Raw genomic sequence first — 24,627 nt, forward strand, 5'->3', positions numbered from 1 at the left:
TCAGGGGTGATCCAATCAATACAAAAGCACATGCAGTCTTGGACCTCATTAAAAGGGGCAGAGCTTCCAGGAGGACGAAAGAAGGGGCCACATCATCCTGTACCTTAACGGTGCCCGCCCCGCCCATTGCAGGATGACCTAAACAAGGCTGGCATTTGCCTGAGAGACGCGTTATTACTTTACAGACTTGTGTGGGAGATACGCTTTCTTTGGATATTCCCAGGAAACCTCTGGGTGGGCACAAAACCCAGAATCCCACTTGTGGGTCACCCCCAAGGCTGGCCTAGCTCCATGTAAATCTAGAGTTGTAGGTTCTGGCCATGGGTCATCGCCGCATCGTAAAATTCTGACTGAATGTATTGCTCCAGGTCTGTTTAGTTAGGGTTCTCCAGTGGGCAGGAGCCGACAGTCCTGTCATGGCCCCAAAGTCCCGATACAACTCTCAGATCTTGACTTCTTATACCTGCCCTCCTCCTTGACAGCTTTGCCTGTTAGTCAGGAACGATAACGAAAGGCCGACCTGTGACCCAAACTCTTGTTTCCTGTCTGAGAAACGTTTGTTCAGCAGTGCTCAGCCCCCAGTTTTGTCTGCAGCCTAGCTTTACGAAGCCCACCTTTTCTGGAAGGAGAAGTCTTCGGAGACAATCTCCCTCCCCCCCCCCCACCATGGCCCTATGACATCCGCCAATACTTTCTAGATTCCTTCTGATAATAACATTTGGGTCCACAAGTGGCTGCTAGATGTGAGAATGAACAGATCTTGGGCTACTGGAGGGCGACAGGGCTCAGGAAAACCGCAGCTCTCTCCCCTCTTGTGGATGGGACCCACGGCTACCTCCTTCCCTACATCAGGAGCCTCCCCCTTTCACCTCCCAGCATCTGGGCAGCTACAGGCCTAGGACCTGGCAGGGAGCGGCTGATCATTTGCTCTGCTCCAGACTCTGGGAAGAGCCTCAGAACTTTGCTAAGCTCCCAGCACCCTCCGTCCTTCTCCTCTTACTTTTTGTCAGCATCTAGATACAGCTCGCCTGCATCTTTCCCCCCTTTTCCTCTTTTCTCCTGGCTTCCTTTGCATGGCTTGAGGAAGCTATCATGGACACATGGAAATCACAGTATCTTCCAGGCCATTCCCTTCCCTGGAAAAAATTCTCCATTTTGCCACACTTTAGAGAACCGCCCAGCGCCGTTCTGTTCCCACAAAGGCTCCGTCCTGCCGCACTTTCCAGAAACGAGAAGCCGGAAGGACAATGTTATTTTAGACCAGGCTCACAAACACGGACACTAATTTGGAGGAGAGCAAAAGGGACGTCAGGGGCACCTGTGGGACACACAGCCACGTTAGCTGAACCCTCTGGGTCAGACACTGACAAGCTGGGGCTGCTTTTCCTTTTCCACTCATAGTGGGAGATAATATTGGAAAGAGCTTAGCACAGGGCCTGGCACAGAGCAGGTCCTTCTCGCAGAGCAGGTGATCAAGCATCGGGATGGAGATCTGGGAATCAGGGAGCACCCCGCCTGCTGCCATGGAACGGCCCCTGGCCTGGCCCCCATCCCGCACCCACGTGCAATGGGACACGGAGCTCCGATAGCCTCCTCCTGCCCTGTCTGTTTGGGCTCATCCATCAGAATCTCTCCGGTTTTATGGGCAGATCCTGTCACCTCGCTGCTGATTCATGAGTTTTCTGCTGTCTCAGGAAATCACTTTTTTGGCCTCCCAAGGTCCATTTTTAACCTCATAAATAATGTTCCTTTGTATTGAAAAATCTGGGTCAAAGGCTAGTATATGCGGCCAAAGGCGCAGGAGGGCACCTGAAGCTCTGGGTGGGAGAGGGTGGCCCTCCCGCTGTGCAGGCCCAGGGCCCTGAGAAAGAGAATGGAGGGTGGGGCAGCTGCCAACCTGGGCAGGGCCGTCCAGACCAAAGGTCAGCCCCGGCCTCTCCACATTGGAGAAGCCCGGCTTTCCTGTGTTTCCAAGCTCATAATTAGCTGGCTCCTCTGCAGGGACCTACATGGTCCCTTTCAGACCCAGGACCTCTTTAGGGAGTGGGTCCCCCAATGGCAAGCACAGTGAGGACCTGAGGGAGGCTCAGCAGCTGGAAGGGACGGCGAGGACGAGGGCCCGCTTCCCTACCCCAGCCCTTCCCTCCTTGGAAGTCCCTGGGCCCTGAGATGATAGATCGCCTTCCCCTCCAAGGGGCCTCTGGATCAGGAAGAACCTTTGTTTTTCCTTTCTTTGCTCCCTTAGTGCCTCTGTGGGCTTCTGGAGGAACACCGGGGGCTCTGCACGGCTCAGGCATTAGCTGAGCTGAGGAGAGCCCCCAGACACGGGCAGGAAGGCCCCTCGGGTCTGTGGGCAGTGCGCTCTGTCCTGCCAGGGCCTTCTGTCCCAAAGTAGCCACTCATGGCCACTGGGGGTGGGGACGGAGAGCCCACCCAAGGCCCCCCAGCAGACTCGCTGCCACTGTCTGTGGGTCACTCGGCCTGAGCGGCGGCCCCCCAACCTCCCACTCGGAGCACGAGCTTCCATAGCCCGGTCCTATCCTCGTTCCTCACACTGACCTTTGGCAGTCCTGGATCCCGGCCCTCCAGCACCAGGGGAGGCTGCGGGTCCGTTCTCTGGTCTCCCCTCCAGGCGCTTGGTTCTGGAGTCTCCGTGCTCCCAAAGGTTCCAGAGGCTCTCCCGAGACTCATCTGGGGCCTAGGCTGGGCCCAGCACCGAGGCGCTCTCTCACCGGGGCCCCTTCCAGAGCTGCCTTGTTAAAGGCAGGAAGGCTCACGAGTGAACCCCATTTACCCCGGTACATCATCGGAAATGCTGGGAGCTCATTGAGAACAATCTGTTCCAAAGGAGCCAATTAGAGCGGGGAGAGCGGATCCCGAGCCAGAGCTGCCGGGACTCCCAGGGAGGCCGTGCTCCCGGCCACAGTCGGCCTGTCCCGGCCGCTCGTCCTGCCTCAAGGAAAGTGCTTAAAACCGGGTCCAGGCACTCGGCCATCGGCCTCCCTGACCTCCCGCCAGGGGAGCCAGCCCAGCTCACCGGCCCTCCCTCCCGCAGGGCCATCCGCCTCGGCTGGCTCATTAGGACGCCCAAAATGTCTTTTATCTAATTAAGAACTGCATAGCCAGCTTTCTAAGTGCTTCCAATTAGGCACGTCTCCCTCCCATCTGTTTGTATTGTGGGGACGAGAGAGGGGGAGAGAGAGAGAGAGAGACACAGAGACAGTGACGGAGAAAGAGAGAGAAAAACAGAGAGACAGAGAGAGAGACAGAGAGAAACAGAGAGAGAGACAGAGAGACAGAGACAGAAAGAGAGAGACAGAGAGACAGAGACAGAGAGACAGAGACAGAGAGAGACAGAGAGAGAGACAGAGAGACAGAGACAGAAAGAGAGACAGAGAGACAGAGACAGAAAGAGAGAGACAGAGAGATAGACAGAGAGACAGAGACAGAAAGAGAGAGACAGAGAGACAGAGACAGAGAGAGACAGAGAGAGAGACAGAGAGACAGAGACAGAAAGAGAGAGAGAGAGAGAGAAACAGAGAGAGAGACAGAGAGAGAGACAGAGACAGAGAGACAGAGACAGAAAGAGAGAGACAGAGAGAAACAGAGAAACAGAGAGACAAAGAGACAGAGACACAGAGAATCCTAAAAAGGGAGGTGGAGTGAGTCCCAGTGCTTCCCTTCCCCAGCTCAGGTTGCTGAGACCCAGGAAGGTCAGTGACTCCTTGGGAGCCGCCTTTGACCCTCGGCTTTCTCCCGACTCCGAATCCAGTGTCTTGCCCATGCCCGCTTTGGTGGGGGGGTGCTTCTAGCCGTCTCTGGCGGGATTCTGCACCCGACAGGGAAGCCCACAGAACTGACGACAGACTCAGTGACTCCGGGAGACTCCCCCGGACCTGAGTGTGCTCAGGTGAGACCCAAGGGGCGCTCCACGGCCTGGAAGCCCTCCCAGGGACGGGGCCTGGAGGGGACAGAGCCTGTCAGTCTTCCTGGAGAAGGGGTCGAAGCCCTGGGGTGCTGCTCCTCAAGGACAGAAGACCTAAAACTAGCCTCGAAGGACTGGAGAAGGTCCGGCTTGTGATGAGGGACCTTGGGAACTGGCTGAAGGAGTGACGAGCAAACTACCGAGAAAGGGCTTCTTGGGGAGAAGTCGCTCAGGGAGCTGGGAGGGGCACACAGCATGCCCAAGGAGAGCCCTCAGAGAAGGTGCCAACCGGCATCAGTGGAGTTGCCCTACTCATGATCCCAGGCTCCCGGCTTTGGGTTTCCATGACGGCCACATCCTGGGCAATGTGACCTGTGCAGGACGCCCGCCCTCGGGGAGGGCTGGATGGCCACGGCCAGAGAGCGAGCCCCCTGCTCCTCCTGAGGTCAGCCCCCGAGGGTCCCATTTCTCCCTTTTGATCTGATTTTTCTTGTGCAGCACGATAATATGCTTAGAAGAATTGCACCTGTTTAACCAGCACTGGATTACTTGCAGTCTAAGAAAGGGAAAGGGAAAATTGGGAACACGAGGTTTGCGAGGGGGAATGTTGAAAATGATCTTTGCATATATTTTGGAAAATCAAAAGCTGTTCTTATAAAAAGATGCTGGAGTCGATGCAAAACTCCTGGAGAAATGGGAGGGTCAAATGGTGCCCAAAAGGTAACCAAGGGAGGGACAAGCTGATAAAACTGGGGCAATACATGATTCTGGAAGTTAGGGGCAGACAAGTAACCCGGTCAAAGCTAGGCCCGGGGATGACCCCTTTGGATGCTTCGAGGAGGACGGAGGGGACCTGGGAAGACCTGTTGCCACAATCGTCCGGGGGACGGAAGATGGCGGCCTGAACAAAGACCCAGGAATGAGAAGGACCCGACCCTCAGGGATGAAGAAGCAGGAGGACTCCAAGAGGACGTGGAGCTGCCAGGACAGGACTGTGGGAATTCAGGGGCAGTGGGCACTGGGGAATGATTGCTGTTCATCCTTCCCGCTGGAGGAGGACCGAAATCATGTCATGCTGTTGAGGTCAAAGGACAGCCTGTGATGGAGCAGACCTGGGAGCCTGGGAGATGGCGGGGTCCACAAGGGGGCAGAGGGCTGGGGTTCTGGAGGTCGACAGTGAATCTGTGGTGGGCTTGTGAAGTCTGAAGGGCCGTGGGAAGCACCCACTGGAAAGGGCCGTCCATGAAATGAGACTGAGCTCGGAGAGATGCTTCTGTGAGTTCTGAGCCCACAGAGGAAGCTCGATAGCATAGTGGTCAAGGTGCCACAGTCCCAAGACCTGAGTTCAAATCCTTCCTTACTAGCCATGTGACTCTGGGAAAGTTGTCATGAGTTATTGCGTGTCCTGGGCACATGGATGTCAGGCCCCGAGAAGCTCGGGAGCACTGAACCCACACAGGGCCTGAGAAAGTTATTTTCGGGGTCCCCCGTCCACCCCAGTGGGTGCTCTCCAGGTATCACCAATTCCATCTTTGTCCCCAAACTCTCGGGCAATAAAGACTTCCTCAAGAAGCAGCAGCCGCATCCTCTTCTCGGGGGTCCGGAGCCCAGGACATGTTTACAATCAGAGCCAAAAATGGATCCACAAGGAGCAGTGATCTTTCAGTTTGTGCAGTGGAACCCTGGAGCAGAGCCGGCCTCTGCTCACCCCACGCTGTGCATGAGCGGAGAGTCACGTCCTTCTGAGCCCTAGAAAGGGAGAGGGACAGGGAGCAGACTCCTCCTCAGCCAGCCATGAGCCCCAGCTTTGTAGGAGGGCTAATTAGGAGCCCTGAATCCTCCCCACCCCTGCCAGCCCTGCCTTTGCCCGCTCTGAAGCTCACTGACATTTGTCTGTGGTCACCAAGTCGATTGGATTTGACTCTTCTGAGAAGAAGGCATTATGGGTCCTGCCAGCTGCTCAGCCTGCCATCAATCATTGAGAGAGGGAGCTCTGCAGGTGCCAGAGAGCTGTCTCCCATCTGTCCGTGTCCCCCTTTAATTTAGGCTCTTAATGAGAGGAAGGGCTCAGAAGTGGGATCCATTCCCCCCTCCCCCCCAGGCTTTCTGATGACAGCGCACCATTAGGAAGTAATGAATTTCGGGGACCTGCTAATGTTCCTGGCACCTTTCTGCCGCAGCCAGAGAAGGAGGAAATTTAGCTTTCACAGGCGGCTCTAAATATGGAGATCTTTGCCAAGACCAGTCTTCCTCCTCTGGTCTGTGCCCTGGTGGGTTGGGGGATTTGCCCCATGCAGAGAACTAGGCCCGCAGGGACTTAGGGGACCGAGTGGGGCTGGGGGAGGGAGGAGGGAAGCTCAATGGGTCATCTCACTCTCACATCCCTTTTGAGTCCAGCACTCGTCCACCCAAGGGAGCCAAGGGCCTGATGAAGGGGGGTGGGAGAAGTCCATTCCTCTAAGGTCCTAAGCAGAAAATAGAAAGGAGCAAGGAGACCCCCTCCTAAAAGTCTGTGTGGGATTCGCTTTCTTGCGGCCCAAGGACGAGGCAGCCATGTTGCCCACCCTTGAGAATGTGTGAGCTGAGGCTGCTGAGGGACGTCCTGTGTGAAAGCCCAGAGGCCACGCGTGACAGGCCCACGGCTGCCCCACAAATGCCCCCCGAGGAGCATGACCCGCCTTTCCTAGAACCAGCCCTGGGATGGCCAGCAATGACCCCAGAGACGTGACCTGGCTTACGTGAGGGAGCCGCCTCCCTTGGAGAAAAAGCCCACGGCAGCAAGGGACAGCTCTGATCAGCTGCAGACCCAAAGAAGAAGAGAGCCTTGGGAGGGACCAGCATTGGTCCCGGCCTGGGGAGCCAGGTCTGGATAGATGGTCGCTCCTTATAGCTAACTCTCTCAGGTCCCCTTCAGGATTTATCCTGCCAGCTAAGCACGGCCCAACCTCAGGGGGGGGGCCCTTTCTCCTGGCTGGTTGTGAGTTCCACTGAGGACCTTGTCTCTCATATGCTCTCCCACTCGATTTCATTTTCACCATTCCTGGAGCCTACTGCACCCCTTCCTCTTGTCTGTAGCCTGTCCCCTAAATAAATCCCCATTTTGCCAAAGAAAACGGCCAATCTGAATTCTTCCCAAGACCAAAGCCCGGTTTTGTGCCTGTCATCTGTGTCTCATCAGCCACGTCAGCCTCTTAAATCTTTTTATTTTGCTTTAAGCCCCACCTCTTAGTAAATTGGCATCAAAGGACCCAGAATTGAGTAGGAAATAAAGCCAAAGCGTGACAACTGGCATGGGCCGGTCCGTTTTGTAATCTCTGGGCAGGATCCATCACCAGGACTGACAAGAATTCCCCAAGCCCCTTCTGTGGATTTGGGCAACGGGGCCAAAGATGGCTCATATCAAGCTCCATGAGACTCCCGCTCGTTGTTCTGTCCTGTGGGACCCCACCAAGCAAGGATGGCTCATCATCCCCACACTGAACCTTCAGATATTTGGGAAAGGCTCTCCTGCCCCTCCCAACCCCAGCTAGGTCTTTTCTCCAAACAATCGGTGAATAAATCAGCAAGATTTTAAGTACCTCTCATTTGCCTCAGTCACAATGCTAAGACACAGGGACATGCTAAAAGTGAAAAAGAAAAATCTGACTCAAAGAAGCTTCCCTTCCCTTGGGAGGAGGAGAAGGACCCCACTCTAGACGGATCTGAAGATGGGACCTCTCATCGGAACCTTTTCCCCTGGCATTCCTTTGCTTGTCTTGGGAGGGAGCAGCCAGAGAGCAGGACCCAGAGTCCGTCCTCCTTCCTCTGGATCTTTTTTATTTCTTATTTTTCTCTCGCTCTCATCCACGCCCTCTCCTCTTCAAGGGGGCAGTTTCTTGCAGGGTCAGCAGAGTAACTCTGCCCAGGGAGGCAGGAGACATTGGGGGCCAAAGTTAGCCTAAGCCATTCCACCTTTAGTGGAAAGTTCACTCACTTGCAAAGTAGGGACTTGAGCAACCTCCCTGAGGGAAATAAGATCTGCTCTGCAGACCTTAAGGAAAGCCCCCCAAATGTCAGCTCCCTCCTGGGTCCTCTCCCTGGAGGAAAAAGGGAGGAGCACTAGAAATGGCGGGAGAAGGGGAGGGGGGACAGGAGGGGACACATGGTTTGCTGCGTCCTCCAGCGAGATCTAGAGCCATCCCTACAGCCTCCCACTGTAGCACAGGATGTCAGGAGCTGTCCACATGGCAGGTGCTGGCTGATCTGACATCATCCGGCTGAGCGCACGTGGCTCTTGGCAGGAGGAGCTTAGAGATAGCCATGTACGCGCCTCCTGGCAGTGCCCCCAGGATCTGCTCCCTCTCACCTCTGCTTTGTCAGGTCGAATTTCCACCCTGCTTGACGGTCTCTGCTCTAGCCATTATCCCACCTGTCCATGCTCCCCCCTAAAAATAAACCATTGGTGTTCCTCAGAGACCACTGCTTTACACTTAAAGACCATTCCTTGCTTCGGGGAAAGAAATGCAAATCTTTTGTCTGATGGAAAAGCAGGAGGTAAGTGAAAGCTATTTCAGCTCTGAGTTATAAAGGAAAATGGGGATGTTTTAAGGTATCCCATAATCAAAAGATCTGAGTCCATATAATACCCGAGTGAGAATCCCCTCTTCCATCAATGAAAATGTCCATAAATGAGGAGCACATTAGCTGTCAGCCAATCCCCTTTGAGAAAGCTCAAATGCTTAGGAAGTTGCACCTTGCCTAGTTCTGCCCTCTCATTGCCAAGGTCAGGATGCGCGCTGGTCTCAGAAAGGTGTTTCCCAGTGTTCCCTAGCATTCCCTCCTCCCATCTTTATTCTCCAGGGAGCTTTCCTTGACCCTTTGACTTATGGGTTAAGCTTCTCCCAAGCCAAGGAGTTATGAGAAGAGGAACTAGAGAAGCTGACTAGAGATGAAATCAGAAGTCACAGGATCCAGAGAGAAGCCACATAAATCCTCTTGAATAAGGCTCATCAAGACAAATGCTGTATCACTGAAAGATGACCTTCCCCATCAGCCTCCACATCCTCAAGGGATGGAAGTTTCTTTTCTTTCTTCTCTTGGAATGATTTCCCTCTCGATGCCTTCCTTTCAGAGGATGCTTGTCTCTGATTCTTCAAAAGTCTGGCTACTTTTCTGGCATTTTGTATCTTAAGATGGCAGACTGGGTAAAAACTATTGACCACTGAATCCTTCATTTGCTGTGTTACATAATTAACTATATTTACTGTTCAAATGCAGTGGAGAAAAGTGATTGGGAAGCACCCAGAAGAGGAGACAAATTTGAAAGCATGCTATTTTCTAGAGTGTTCTTTCTGGCTGGGGGCCCAGAGCTATAGGAGAAAAATATTGATTTATTTATATAATTTCAGAAGACAGAGAAATTATTTCTATTAGGATGCCTCTGGGCAATTAAATGAGTCATCAGGAATGGAATGATGCAATGAGAATTCAGTTCTTTCTCCTCAGGATCGTTTAAAAAGTCCTCTTAAAGGAAAGTGACGAGAGACAAATCATAACGAAAGGGAGGAGCAACCCAGCCCCCCCAAATCAAGGGCTGAGTGATAACACCCTGCTTGCTGGCATATCACCACAACCCTTGAAAATGTCCTTTACCCTCCCTCTGCTTCTCTGTCACTTCTATCCTCTGCCCCTAGTTTTACCTTCTGGGGCCAAGCAAAGCCTGTTCTATGTCAGCTTCCCTTGGTTTATGAAGAAAACTATCGTGTCCTTCAGTCTTCCTTTATCTAGCCAATTCCACTGGCTCGCTGGTCTCCCCCTAGACAACACTGACTCAGTCTCAGCAGTTTGCTAAGAGCCCGGAGTCTTCAAAGTTCACTTACAATGTTAATTTATAAAACCCTAAATATAATGCTTTATCTTTATCCCTAGTAAAACATATCTTATTAAGTTTAGCCCAAAATTCAGTCCTGTCAACACTTTAAAAAATCCCAATTGTGTCACCCAATCATTAAAATATGTTTAAGTCCATTTTTCTTAATTAGCACAATAGCCAATTGATTCCATTCTTCCTTTACCTGCATGTCCCTGGGCACCTTACTCATCGTCCCTGATCCTCAGTTTCCTTCTATAAAAATGAGGGCAATGACTGTTATTTGAGGGTTCGCGGCGGGTCCTGTCGCCGGGTGAGCAAGCACAGGCTCCCGAGTACCATGAGTCCGGTCATCACTTCACCTTGCAGATGTGGGTTCTAATCTCAATGAGTGCAGATCAGGATGAAGAATAAAGGTGCTGCTGATGGCCTGGGAGTGAGCTTCTCCCCTCCCCTGGCTCATGGGAGTAACACATCTCTTTATGGTTGCTACCTCCCTCCATGCGAGTATCTTTCCCCCCATCTCATCCTTTTTTAAAGTTTCCTTTTCTTTGCTGTTAATAGTTCATGCTTTACTTTTCTAGATAATTAAATTAAATTAGAGAAATTAGAGCCTAACGGAAACTCATTTTGCATAATATCCCCATGCATTTGTGGAAAGCCTCCAAAGTCTCAGTGCCATTTCTCCAGGCAGAGGGGTAGCTCATTATTTATCTCTCCCCCCCTCCATCATCTCCGAACGCTGCAGCTCATGTGGTTAGGAGACATTTCATTCCACTGCAAAAAGAAAAAAATCGAACGTTACCAGAGAATTCCGTCTCCTCGCAGATCCCAGAAATGGCCTTCCTTCTGCAGAGTGCCTTCCACAGGGGGTCCGGCGCAAAGCCGTGTGGGCGCGGGGCCATTATCCGCTGAAGTTAGGAAACCCATTCTTCAATTTCCAGGGGATGCAAATGCAATTCCTCCCAAAGCACAGAATAAAGAAAATGAACTGTGGTCTTGGCTAGCATCCTCTTGTTGTGGGCAGCAAGGCCAGAGCTGGCCCTGCTGGTCAGCCACCTCCCTTTTAAGGTCAGAGGGGCAGCAGCCACTGCAAGAGCTGCTATCCACCTACATCAGCCAGCCCTCGGGGAGGCAGGACCCAAGCAGGAGCTCCCAGGACTCTCAGAGAGGCCCTGGAGGACATTTCCACAGTCCCGTGGCCCGGTCAGCGAGGCCCTGGAGGACATTTCCACAGTCCCATGGCCCGGTCAGCGAGGCCCTGGAGGACATTTCCACAGTCCCATGGCCTGGTCAGCGAGGCCCTGGAGGACATTTCCACGGTCCCATGGCCTGGTCAGCGAGGCCCTGGAGGACATTTCCACGGTCCCGTGGCCTGGTCAGCGAGGCCCTGGAGGACATTTCCACAGTCCCGTGGCCTGGTCAGCGAGGCCCTGGAGGACATTTCCACAGTCCCATGGCCCGGTCAGCGAGGCCCTGGAGGACATTTCCATAGTCCCATGGCCTGGTCAGCGAGGCCCTGGAGGACATTTCCACGGTCCCATGGCCTGGTCAGCGAGGCCCTGGAGGACATTTCCACGGTCCCATGGCCTGGTCAGCGAGGCCCTGGAGGACATTTCCACGGTCCCATGGCCTGGTCAGCGAGGCCCTGGAGGACATTTCCACGGTCCCATGGCCTGGTCAGCGAGGCCCTGGAGGACATTTCCACAGTCCCATGGCCTGTTCCCCTTCAGAGGCCCCAGAGGCATTTTCACTGTCCCATAGCCTGTTCCCCTTCAGAGACCCCAGAGGATATTTCCACAGTCCCATGGCCTAGTGCCCTTCAAAAAGCCCCCAATAAAGGTTCTTGCAATTCAAACTGAGCCAGACCTTTCCTGGAAGCTCTGGGATCAAGAATTCCAGAAGCCTGACCTCAGGCCCCAACAAGCAGGAAAACTGCATCTCACAAAATACTAAAGACAGGAACAAGGACTCGGAGGGGAGGCAGGGAAGGGAGCAGGTGGACGCTTCTCCCTTACAGAAGTGCTAGGAAAGCGATTCTTAGAGCGCTTACTCTTGATTGAAGGCTGATAAGTGGAGGCCTCCAGTGACCTGGAAAAAGGAGGCTTTTCTTTGAAGAGAGAGTTAATTGAGAGCATCAGCTTAAGAGAGGAAGCTGTCAGATAAGATGTCTGCATTTGAAAAAAAAAAAAAAACCCAGCTAAAGACAGCAATGAAAGACAGAACGGTGTGTGGCTCTGTTCTCCTGGAGGTCTCCGCATCTAAATGTTTGTTGAGCGGGGCAAGATACAATTTATGCACTCTTAAAAATGGATTTATTCAGCATGCAGACAACATTCAAAATACCAGAGGATAATTAAGTACTCTCAGAAAAAATACAAACTTAACTCCCCACAGGGGAGAAAAGGCTGGTTATTCTGAGCAAGTTAGAGGAGATCCCTTTGAGTCAAAGGTAAATTTTCATCCCAATATTCGCACTGGCTATGTAAGGTCAGGGCCATGGTGGAAGCATTGGACATATGGCCAGTGGTCTTAGTTTGCCAGCAAGGCTGCTGGTATCGAGCCCACCACGTCCAGAATAGAAGTGTCCTATGGCCCAGCGGGACGGGACTCAAAGCCTGCTTATGACTTCCCAGGAAACTGGCCAATGGCCCCTGGTTAATTCATGAATGAGTCAGGCCTCCAGGCCCTGTTTCCCTATCGTTTCTTCTATCACGGGGATCTCTGCTAATCTGACTCAATTCTCTCATCTCCAAGGGCAGAGGTTGGGTCTAGGGAGTGAGAAAATTCATTTAGCGAACATTAATTAAGGTTTGTTCCACATATAAAAGATACTATGCTTAATATTGGGAGCACAAACCTATGAGAAACTGCTGAGGTCCTGGACGCGGCTGGCAGAGACAGAATGAACTACTGATGGAATTGCTCCCTGGGACAGGTCACTGACAGGATCGGTTTAGCCTCACGGTCCCACCCCTGGTGGAGGGCCTGTCAGAAATCCCGGCCGTGCTCCTGAGGCTACATCTCCTCTCTAAATCCGTCCCCATGGCTCCCGCCATCTTGGTTGAACCCCTTTGGGCCGGTCCTCCACTCTGCTATGCTGTTTTTCCCTGTAGCTAACTAATTATTTTAGGGAAGACTTCAGCCTAAGGGGTATTTCCTTTCTCCTGGTCAACTGTGAGGTCCACTAGGGAACTTGTCCTTTCCATTGTTAATTGTTAAAATCCCTTCCCTTGCTATGTGCTCTCCCAACGCTGTTCCATATTTAGCACCCCCAGTGTCTATAGCACCCCTTCATTTTGTCTGTAACCCTCTCCTAAATAATCCTACTTTTTGCCAAAAAAAAGAACGGCTGCTGGGAATTCTTCACGTGGTGGAACCCCAACATTTGGTGCTCCTAAATGACATCCCCTGAGGCCCCAAATCATTATCAGTGCCCCAATCACAGCAAAACCACTTTATTAGCTCCCTGTTCTCAGCAAGCCCTCGGACATCATTCTCACACAACAGTCGCTTTGACTCACAATTTACAGGATTCTTGGACAAGGGAGGCTTCACGCCACATGGAACCAAGAATCCGGAGTTTGAGCAACAACTCTTTGCTAGTCAATCAACAAGCATTTATGGAGCATCTTTTGTGTGTTAAGCCCCAGGGATACAAAGAAAGGCAAACACTGTCCACAGCTTCTTCCTGATACCAGAGACAGAATGCTGAGAACTAGGGACCCACGAGATACTCAGGGAGTAGAAGGAAGGTCATCTCAGAGGGGAAGGCATTAGAAGGCCCAGTGGCCAACACAAAGGCCCAGAAAGGACACTGAGGGTCAGTTTGAGGAGATTCTATCCTAGAGTGTATGGAGTGGAATGAATTTAAATACAAAAAAATGTTGCTTTTATTTCTTGTTAAAAATAATAGGAAGCCCTGGAGAGCAAATGCATAAGGGGGATCAGAGTGAGTCTGAATGAAGTGAAGCAGGATTTGGGAGCAGGATGAATTTGGGCCCTTTCTAGTTGTTCCTGGAGAAGGGAAGTCTTGACAATGACTAAGCAAACAGGAAGAGGATTGGCATTGTTGTCCCCTGGCATCAGCAAGTTGGTTATGACTGTAGGGGTCGCAGCATTCAGTGATGACCCTGTTAGTCATCCAGGTCTCAGGAGGATGAGTTATCTCATCTCTTCTTTGAGTCCAAGCTTGCTGTAGAAGACGAGATTTTAGAAATGTTTCCACCAATGACCTTAAAGTCTTCTCCGTTTCATACTTGAAGAGGTAAACTTAGTTTGTCTCAATGATTCTCATTTTTCTCCAATAATGTCAGTAGAAAGAGCATTAATCATTCTATTGACCTGTCCAACCCATTCACCAAGGGCGGAAGTAACTCATTATTGCCCATTGAACGCCGTCCTTTGGTGCACAGGTAGCTACAGCTGCTAAAGTGGGAGAGTGCGCCTCGCCGTTAGATGAAAGAGCCCTGGACCACTGGTTGTCCTTTCACCCCCTCCTTTCATGAAGGTGACAGATGCCCCCATCCCGCACTGTGCCCCCATGAGGCTGGCCTCTGCCTGATGGGTCTCTGGAGGCCTGTAAAGCCCGATTGGGAGTCCCAACAGCTGGGACACAGAAAGGACCAGACTAAAGCCACTTTGTTCCCTCCTCACCCCTGTGCTAACTCACGAGTAGTACTCAACTAGAGGAGATTACACTTTAGAGAAGAAGATTACAGTCCTGCTGTCCTTAGAGCTCATTAGCATAGTGCCTTGAGCACAGTAGGTGCTTCGTGCTGATTGCCTGATTTTATGTAAACTCCATACTTTCGTTTTTTGCTTTTTTTAAGGAAAGAGGGGTTTCAGTTGGGTTGGCTCAGGTTACTGTGGTTTGGGAGAAGAGGGAAGGGGCTGGCTGGGCCTTGTGGATTGCCTTGGGAATCCACTCAGACTCAGAGGGTTGGTCCCTCAAAAACATTCAAGGAACTTGGAGAACGGGCTTCTAATACACCCATGGAGCTCAAGCACCACCCCTAATGCTTACTACTTAATGAAAGGAGAAATTAGCTCAAAGCAAAATAATAACAACATGCTATTGGCTGGCATTCATAGAGCACTTCAACTTTTGTGAAATACTTTAAAAATACTGTTTCATTAAAAAAGGAAATGGGCAATTGGCGCGTGTATATGGATATGGATCATTCTCTTAAAATTTTGTTACAGATGAAGAAGTAAAAAGAAGGCTAGTCGCCATTAATGTTGTCTCATTCATCTTCTTAGGATGAAAGGGCTAATAATAATCTTTTAGATTTTTCTCCAGAAAAAAAAAATATTGTCTCATTTGAGCTTTATAATGACTCTCAGGGTCAAAGCCAATTATTATACCCACTTTGCAGATGAGGAAACCAAGACAGAAAGAGATTAAGTGACTGACCTAAGATCATGCAGCTCTTACTTGCCAAGATTGAAGTCTAATGGGGTTATCCTCATGCCAAATCCAGTGCACTGTGCCACCTGAAGTGACATCATTAGAAAAACAGCAACAAAACACATCCCCCGAACCCTGGGCTTTTCCTGAGGGGATTAGAACAGCAAGTGGGTAGTTGCGGGGATTGAGTGAACCTCACTGACTCCATCTTGTGACTGGGCTCTATTCAGTCCAATTTTTGTCTTCTGAAAAAGCTTTCTTCAGTTGTGGGAATTAGGAGAAAACATACTGCCTTGTCTGAACCCAGACCTACGGGACTGGGAGGTTGGACCACCCCAACCCGTTGCTTAGAGACCTTAACGAAGGAACTTGGTTATGCTGCCCAGAAACCTGACCAGATTCCAAGACTGCTGCACCGAGTTTTCTCACCCTATGCATGTGGCCCCAGTTCTGTAACTGTCCTTGCTTAGTAATTGCCCTTTATTAAAGCTCATGAAATTGGGCTGATCATCAAGCACCGCTGATGGGCACTTGCAAGCCTCAAGTCTAGAAATCCCAGTCCCTTAAGATCACCTCAATTCTAAAATTCTACAGGGGGGAGCGTCAGCTGCCTTCGAAGGACCCAGATCACCAGTGAAATTGAGGAAGCAGCCTCAGAGGGGACAATTCATTTCATTCAGGACATTTGGGGGCTCCTTGAATTTTTAAGTAAACGCCAAAAACTTCTCCACTGGCATGCTCGATTTTGGACACATGAAAAAAGCGGCATTTTTTCTATTTTTGTTTTAGGTGTTCATATTTTGACATTGAACAGTCATTTTTCTGGTGTGTTTCTTTACAAGTCCAACCAGTTTCTTTGTGATGACCTTTGCTTGCTTGAATGATTAAATACTATTTTCTGTTATATTACTATTCCCTTATGAGTCTAAAAACTATGATCTGGACAGATTTTCTAATCTCTCAAATACTGCTGCCTACAAGGGCTTCTTCAGAACACTATGATAGCCTAAAAATCTCTCTCTCTCCCTCGCTCTCTCTCTCCATCTCTCTCGCTCTCTGTCTCTCTATCTCATCTATCTCTCACTTTTTCTCTCTTTCTCCTTTTCTTTCTTTCTTTTTCTCTATCTCTCTATCCTTCCTTTCCTCTTCTTCCTCAACCCCACTGATCACTTTCTTCTAATTCAAAATGTATTTTAGGGAGTATGAGGTTTTTAAATTTTATTTTATGTTAGCTTATGGAATAAAACAATCATTTCCATAATGAAGTATATTTTTTAAAAGATGATTGCATACGAAACTGCAAATCTACTATGTATAGCTTGCTATTCTTTTTAAATATGCAGCAAAGTTATCGTGTAAATTTCTTTTTTTATTTCTTTTTCTTTCCTATCTCCCATCCAAGAGATAGCCACCCATTAGACAAAAATAGATGTATACATGTGTGTAATTGTAGACATGTGTGTATAAATATATGTTAAAATATTCTATACTTATTTTTATTTATCAGTTCTTTCTCTGAATGCAAGACTCTTCCTTGATATATCTTTTATAGTTAACTTGGGTAGTTATAATAGTCAAAATAATTTATTCACTCAAAGTCATTTTTAAAACAATATTGCTGTTACTGCATACAATGTCTTGGTTCTGTTCATTTCACTCTTCATTATTTTATATAGATCTTTCCATGTTTTTCAAAGATCATGGAACTCATCTGTCTTATGGCACAGTAGTATCTCATCACAATTATATGCCACAAGTTGTTGAATGTTTTAACATTTTAATCAAAATTACTTAATTTGCTTTTTATCATTATTTCTTTTTTTGAGAACTAGGTGGTACAGTGGATAGAACATTAAGTCTGGAATTAGGAAGACCTGAGATAAAAATCTTACCTCAGATTCTGACTAGCTATGTGACTCTGGGTCAGTCACGTAACCTCTGTTTGCTCTAGTTTCCTAATATGTGAAAAGGGGATGATAACAGCATCAACTCGCTGATTCCTAAAAAAGAAAATCTGGAGAAATCCCAACGAAGTAGGAGTAGCCAAAGCCTGACAGACCAATGCCGTGGCTCAGATCCTTGGGCAAAGCCCAAAGTAGAACATCAACCAAAGAATGAGAATAAGACAAAATAGCAGTTTAGGGTTCGAGTTAGAATTAGAGTCAGGAGCTCATTTTTTACCAGTGCCTGTTCTAGAATATGTCAAATAATAGTAGAAAGACTTTACAACCTTTATTTGCTTCTGGTATTGCTAGAACAGCTTGTAGTATTTCTCCTTGAAAATAAATGATAAGTGGAACAGTGGGTAAAGCACCAGCCCTGAAGTCAGGAGGACCTGAGTTCAAATCTGACCTCAGATATTTAGTACTTCTTAGTTGTGTGACCCTGGGCAAGTCACTTAACCCCAATTGCCTCAGGGAAAAAAACCTTTTGATTTTAGATATATTCTTATTATATTTATGAAAAATCCATTCTATGCCTTTGCTTTTTAAAGGGATTTTTGAAATGAGTTGCATATTTTGTCAGTTTTCTCCCCATCCCTACCCTCTAAATCTTGACATACGCACATTGTTTAGATCACATGGCCATTTAAGTGATGATTGATATTATTTGGTTCCCAACATTAAACCATCTTTTCCTTCCTAGCATGACTCCAACAGCTTAATCACAATGAACTGGTCTCCCACTGAAATTTCTATATATACAATGATTTTGTTTCCATATTTTTTTCATCTCTCTTTGAAAAAGGAATTGGACTAGAGATCTCTTTAGCTCCTCTTTGGAATGGATGTCAGGACCATATTTGTGTTACAAACAGAGTTCAAGAGAGAGCTTTCTTTTTCTTTTCAAAAATCATTTTTCTCTTTGTGAATTGAGGGACCTGGGCCAGATAGTCTCTGAGGTATCTTCCAGCTCTAATCTGTCATTTATCAGGAGCAGTGGTGTTGTTTTTTGTCCAAAATATGTTTGTTTGTTTTCTTTGGAAGTTAATTCAGAGCTTGCTCAATTTCTTTGTCAGACATTTGATTTTTTAAGATCTCAGTTTAATGTTTCCTTCATATAACCTCAAAGCATTGTGGCTGGATCTCCCAGCACAGGAGAGACTAGGGGCACCGGGGTCACTTCTTGTTCTCTTCCCAGAAATGCAGTTTGGGCTGAGTTTAGTCCTGGAGAGCCTGATTATCAAGACAAGGGGGCAAGTACCTGTTCTTCCGTTGCCTCAATAAGTACACCATCCCAGTGTGCTGCAGGAGCAAACTTAGTTATAGCGAACATCCAGAACCTCCCCAAAAGGGCATAATTTAAAAAATAATCAATGGGATGGACAATGTGTTCAGTACACCCGAGAAATGCTGAACATTCAGGATTCAAAAGCACAGGTCGTCAGGCTGGGACTCAGGAACTTAATTTATAACTAACCACTGGTACACCTGCAGAGCTCATCAGAAGACCAAGAAATCCGCAAACTGCTCCTCAGGCTTTTTCCATTTCCCCTCAGCTCAGTGCCAGCCAACTCTAGGGGTCTCTTTGTAACAGGCTTGGGCCAATCTCGGATCTGAGGATTTTCCTGCCAGGGCCACAAGGCTCACCCCTTGAACCCAGACTACCAGGTCTCTCAGACTCACAGTTGTTTCCAAATCTGGACAGAGAGATGCACCTCATGACTCAGGTATGATCAGCAACTCAGAAAGGAAAACCAAAGCAGGAAAGGCAGCAAAGAGCCCTGGTAGGAGCAGAGTAAGAGGCCATGGAGCTCCCTCTCCTCCTTTTACACAAGAAAAACTGAAGCAAGGAGGATCACATAGACATTAAGTGTCAGAGGCGGCCTCCGGTTGACTCAACACTTCTTCCAGTTCTCCCCAATAAGGGGTTTCCTCCTCATTTCTTTGTCAACCCCTGGTCAGGGAGTCATGAAGAGACTATCATAGACATCCAAAAAGCTCAGTTTCCCAGTGTGTAACTGATGCTCTTTTTTTCTTCTCTGTCACAAATTCATTTCTAGTTTTGGTCATTTTCTCTCTCTCTCTCTCTCTCTCTCTCTCTCTCCGTCTCCGTCTCCGTCTCCGTCTCCGTCTCCGTCTCCGTCTCCGTCTCCGTCTCCGTCTCTTATCTTCTTCTGAAGAACCTAATTCCTAAAGCTACATCATTATGAAGGAGATAATGAGGCAGAGTGGAGGAATTCTTCAGCAATTCTTTCAGCAGTGCCTGAAGGGCTTGGTCCCACTTTCACCTTGCACTTCATCAGCTTTCCATTTCATGGCACCATAACAGCATAATGCCATCGTGTCTTCCCTTTTGGACCCAGCTGTCCTGATCGTCCCTCTGACATCCTCTGCTTTCCTGCGCTCCCAGTTATTTTCTCTCCTTCAGAGTGAAACATTTCTGAGCAATGCGACTCTTTTTTGGCAAAAGCTGTCCTTGGGACCACCAGCAAAGGTGATGGAACAGGGAACAATGCATTTCTTCCCACAATTATTCCAGCAAAGACCTAAGAAGAGCACCAAATTGCACAGTGACTGACACAGTTTCTTCAAGAACAAGATCGCAAAGTCAAACCACAGCAAATACTCAGGACCAGGAAATGTGATCCAAGAGTAAAACTGATCCAGTTGAGAAGGAAGAAAGACCAAGCACAGCCTGGCACCTGGGTCCCTCTGACCTGAGAGCTGTGAGGACAAAGGACCCTAACCAGGTAGGAACTGCAGAGACACGGCTAGCCTCTAGCTCTCTTGCTCTGGAGCTTCAGAACCTTTGAAAAAGCTGATAATCGATTGGTGCCAAAAGTAACTATCTACGGGTCTCCCATGGAACGACAAGCCTGCTGTTGTATGGCCCAGATTTACACCTCATCATAGAGCATGGTAAGCTCAATCCAAGAATGAAGTAATCAGTCTTTGCCCCAGATCAAACTATTTAGGGTACAATAACAATTTATAGCTCTGAGACCTGAGTCACTCCTATGATCCCTAAAGAACACATCATTTAATCCTTGGAGACTGCTGCAGCAAGACTTCTAAATAATATGCCAGACTATAAAGGATACAAAGCCAGGTCCTAAAAAAGAAGTCCAATTCAGAAATTAAGACTGACAGAACAAATGAATAAAGAAGACCTCAACTATAACAAGCTATTATGGTTACAGGAATAGTCGAGCCATACTTCTAGAAAAAGAGAACAACTCAAAATATCTATGAACAAAATGACAAAGAAAAAGATAGTGTGGACACCAGGTCAACCAGAATTCCTAAAAGAAAACAATGCAGAGATAAGAAGGTTCGAAAACCCCAGCCTGGACTCTTTCTGAAACTGTTGAATAATATAGCACTTAATAACTGGAAAGCAGCAGAAGAAACCGAGAGGAGCCAGACGAGGACCAACCACAGCCCAGACACTCCTTCTGTATGCAAAGTCTAATTCTAATCACAAATTCTAATTTTTGTTATTAAGGCTAAGGTTACTATCATAATAGGAATATGCCAAACACAAACCTAAAAAAAAGAGAATGACCAAAAAAACAAGCCTCAAAGAAAACCCAATTTTAATGCAAGTCCAACTAGAATTCCTGGAAGAAATGAAGAGGTGTTTTGTGTGTATATCTGTGTGTGTGTGTGTGTGTGTGTGTGTGTGTGTGTGTGTGTGTGTGTGTGTGTGTGGTTTTAGGTTTTTGTAAAAAAAAAAAAAAAAAAAAAAAAAAAAAAAAAGCCTTATATGAACTTATAAATGAAATGAGAATGTTAGATTAAAAAATTGGAAAAGAATTGAGAATTCTGGAAGACTGATTTGGAAAGAAATTTAGCAGTTTAGAACAAGAAAAATGAAACACTACAAATGTCTTTTAAGTGTTTATGAAATAAAAAGGCCTTGTAAAACAAGGTGAAAAAACTTGAAAAAAGAAAAAGAAAATCTAAGATCTTTTATATGAAAAAACAAGTAACCTGAAAATAAAATCAAGGAAAGATATGGTAAGAAATGTTGGACTCCCTGGCTAAGAAAAAGAGTTTATATAGTATATATGAAGAAATAATGAAATATAAAAGATTGGGCCTCATAATGTGGGGGTAAAATGAAAATAGGGGGAAAAAAAGTCCCCTCTGCTGAAAAAAAAATCCCTAAGTGAAAACACATAGAATTGTAGTACCTGTGAATGGAAGGGAAAAAACACTTCAAGCAACCAAAAAGAAAGAATTCAAATCCTGGGAAGTCACAGTCAAGATCATAAACTTTGAATGGAAGGAGTGGAACTCAATATATGATTGTAGTCAAGAATGACATATCCAGCCAAACTGAGCATTATACCCTAAGAAAAACTAGACTTTTAATGAAATAGAGGACTTTCAGGAATTTTTGGTGAAAAGAACTAAAAAAGATATAAAAACTGGAGTGATTAATTGTGAGATTAAACAAAAATGAAGGGATTAAGAAAGTGAGTATTTCTTTCTTTTGAAGAAACCTTTGTATATGCAAAGATGAACTGAACAGAAAAAAGGGGAAAGAAAAAGTGAAAGTAGATTCAGGGAGAAATTAGCCATAAGTAAAAACAATTTCTAATTTTGAAGATTGTACCATGGAAAGGAATTTTAAAAGAAAGGATGAAAACCTGTTTCTGAGCAAGGGCATTAAGGGAATTTTCTTTTTCTCTTATCTCACTCTCCTTTTCAAACACAGATTCGAGGGAAAAAGAAAGGAAAAAATACAAAATAATAGAATGGAGGAACATACATAAAAAATTATCATAACTGTGAATGAAATAAATTAGCCCATAAAATAGAAGACAATAGTGGAATGGATTAGAAAGCAGAATCCAACAATATGTTGTTTACAAAAGACATATTTGAAACATAAATATTAACACAGAATCAAAGTAAAGGGATTCAGTAAAATCAATTATACTTCATCTGAATGCAAAGAGAAAGAGATCTTTGATCTCAGATAACTTAAAGTCAAAAATAGATGTGATTAAAAGAGATAAACAAGAAAATTACATTATGATTAAAGTTACCATAGACACTGAATTGATGTCAGTAACTGACATGTGTGTGCCAAATGTCATGTTAGCTAAAAAATTCAAGGAAAATCAAAATGAGTTACAAAGAGAAATCTACAACGAAGTTATAATAGTTGCAGAACTCGATTTACCATTTATGGACCTAGACATATTTAAGAAAAAATAAATACAAAAAAGATAAGAATCTAAATAAAATTATAGAAAAACTATATATGATAAACCTTTTCATTTGTTCATTGTTGGTAAATCTATGATTTGACAGTCATTCTAGAAAATTATTTGGAACTATCACCCAAGTTACTAAACTATGAAAATTCTTTGGCCCAATGATAAAATTGCTAGGTGGGTCTATGCATTCAAAGAGATCAAATAAAAAGGGAAAAGACTTTAATGAAATACAATGGAATGCCATGGCAACTAAGAGATGATGATGATAACAACCATTACCATTATTATTGTTAATTACTAGCATTAACATTGCTTTAAGTTTGACAGGAATTTTACATTTGTAATCTCATTGTAATCGCATAACAATCTAATGAAGTAGATTGTTATCTTTATTTTACATATTAGAAAACTAAGGCTGAGAGATTAAGTGACAAAAGCAAGTTTCAGTGAAACTTGGAGAGACTTGTATGAACTGATGCAAAGTAGAGTAAACAGAACCAGGAAAACCATTTTAGGGATACAACATTATAAAAATAACAACTGAAAAGTTGGAGAACTTTGATCAGGGCAATGAACGTCCATAATTCTAGATGACCAATGGTGTAGAGTACTGTACGCCTCTAAACAGAAAGGTGATGGACTCAAGATCCAAAATGAAAAATATGTTTTCCCACATTTTTAGATATGGACAATATGAGAATTGTGTGTATGTGTGTGTGTACATATACACATACATGCACACACACATATCACACGCATTACAATGAATATTTCTCTCTGTGTTTCTCTCTCTCTCTGTCTCTTTTAGTTGATAGGTCAGAAAGAGAAATAAATATTTGTTACTTAAATTTTAAAAAAACTGCTCTCCTATTATTACACACACAACAACAACAACAAGAAGACTATACAATGATCAATTCTGATGGGCATGGCTCTCTTCAACAATGAGATGATTCAAACCAGTTCCAATGGTCTTGTGATGGAGAGCGCCATCTGCTCCCAGAGAGAATTGTGGGAACTGAGTGTGGGTCATAACATAGCATTTTCACTCTTTCTGTAGATGTTTGCTTGCATTTTCTTTTCATTCTCAGGGGTTTTTTTCCCCTTCTTGATCTGATTTTTCTTGTGCAGTAAGATAACTGTATAAATATGTATACATATGTTGGATGTAACATATTTTAACATATTTAATATGTATTGGACTACCTGCCATCTAGGGGAGGGGGTCAGGGGAAGGAGGGAAAAATTCGAAACAAAGTTTTGCAAGGATCAATGTTGAAAAATTCCCCATACATATGTTTTGTAAATAAAAAGCTTTAGTAAATGTTTTTTTAATTTAAAAAGCTTCTCTCCTGAAGCATCTAACCTCCACCCAAAAGTTTATTCAAGTTATCCACCTCACTGCACATATATACATATGTACACAAGACTCTATGGGAATGTAAAGTATTGGCATGGCCCTATTGTTCCCTCTCTATAGACCCAACTATAAATCTTCCCATCTGGAGCCTGTTTACTCCCAATTTTCTATTATTATTCTCTCATAACTATAAAGCTAAATAACAAAATTTTGGTCTATAAATTTCCGCTCTTGAGCATTCTTCTTCTGGACCATTTTGCCCCAGCATTCCCCTCTTTCTTACAGGGAGGAATTCTTCTATACCATCTAACTATCAATAATATCAATTTTCTAATGAAGGAAAGTGGTTCTTCATTAATCCATGATCTCTTGATTTTAATTCTTCCTTCTATTTTCATTCTGATTTCCAACTACTTATATCATTTGTTACTTAGACTTTTTCAATTTCAATTTCTTCTTTCTGTGAATATCTCTCAGGAAAAGAGAAATTTTTTTAAAAATTAATTCTAGCCATCCCAGACTCATAGTTTTATGTAGCCTAGATGTATTAAAATATTCATTTCATTATTTAGCCTTTGGTTGTTATATGAATTTATTTTCCTTTCTTCTATTTAAAGCATTTGCACATCAAATACCCTGCTAACATCTAGTTTCTTTTGAAGAATGACTAAAATTCTTTTCTTTTGCTAAATATTCATTTTCCCCCCGATGATTAGGTTCAGCTTTGCAATATGCTATTTGGGATTCACATTGATATAGTTAGAATATGCTATTCCAAGTTTTTCCTTTTATTTTTCAAGATCAACCAGGATTGTGAAAGGCTTAGTCCATGATTATCAGTTGAAGAAACTAAACCTATTTAGGTTGGAGAAGACTCAAGGAGAATGTGTTAACTACCTCCAAGCATTTG

General features: G+C 45.9%; 1 long non-coding RNA gene across 5 annotated transcripts in view; it reads right to left on the reverse strand.

Moving 5' to 3' along the window:
- The window catches only part of LOC141552137 (uncharacterized), a 264,486-nt gene extending 261,450 nt beyond the window's left edge, over positions 1-3,036 (reverse strand). For all 5 annotated transcript variants that reach the window (XR_012485071.1, XR_012485070.1, XR_012485073.1 and 2 more), the window contains exon 1: positions 2,560-3,036. This is a non-coding gene — a long non-coding RNA (uncharacterized LOC141552137). The remainder of the gene's footprint in view (positions 1-2,559) is intronic.
- Positions 3,037-24,627: the final 21,591 nt, after the last annotated feature.

The sequence above is a fragment of the Sminthopsis crassicaudata genome, chromosome 1 (assembly GCF_048593235.1).
Source record: "Sminthopsis crassicaudata isolate SCR6 chromosome 1, ASM4859323v1, whole genome shotgun sequence".
Classification (NCBI taxonomy): domain Eukaryota; kingdom Metazoa; phylum Chordata; class Mammalia; order Dasyuromorphia; family Dasyuridae; genus Sminthopsis; species Sminthopsis crassicaudata.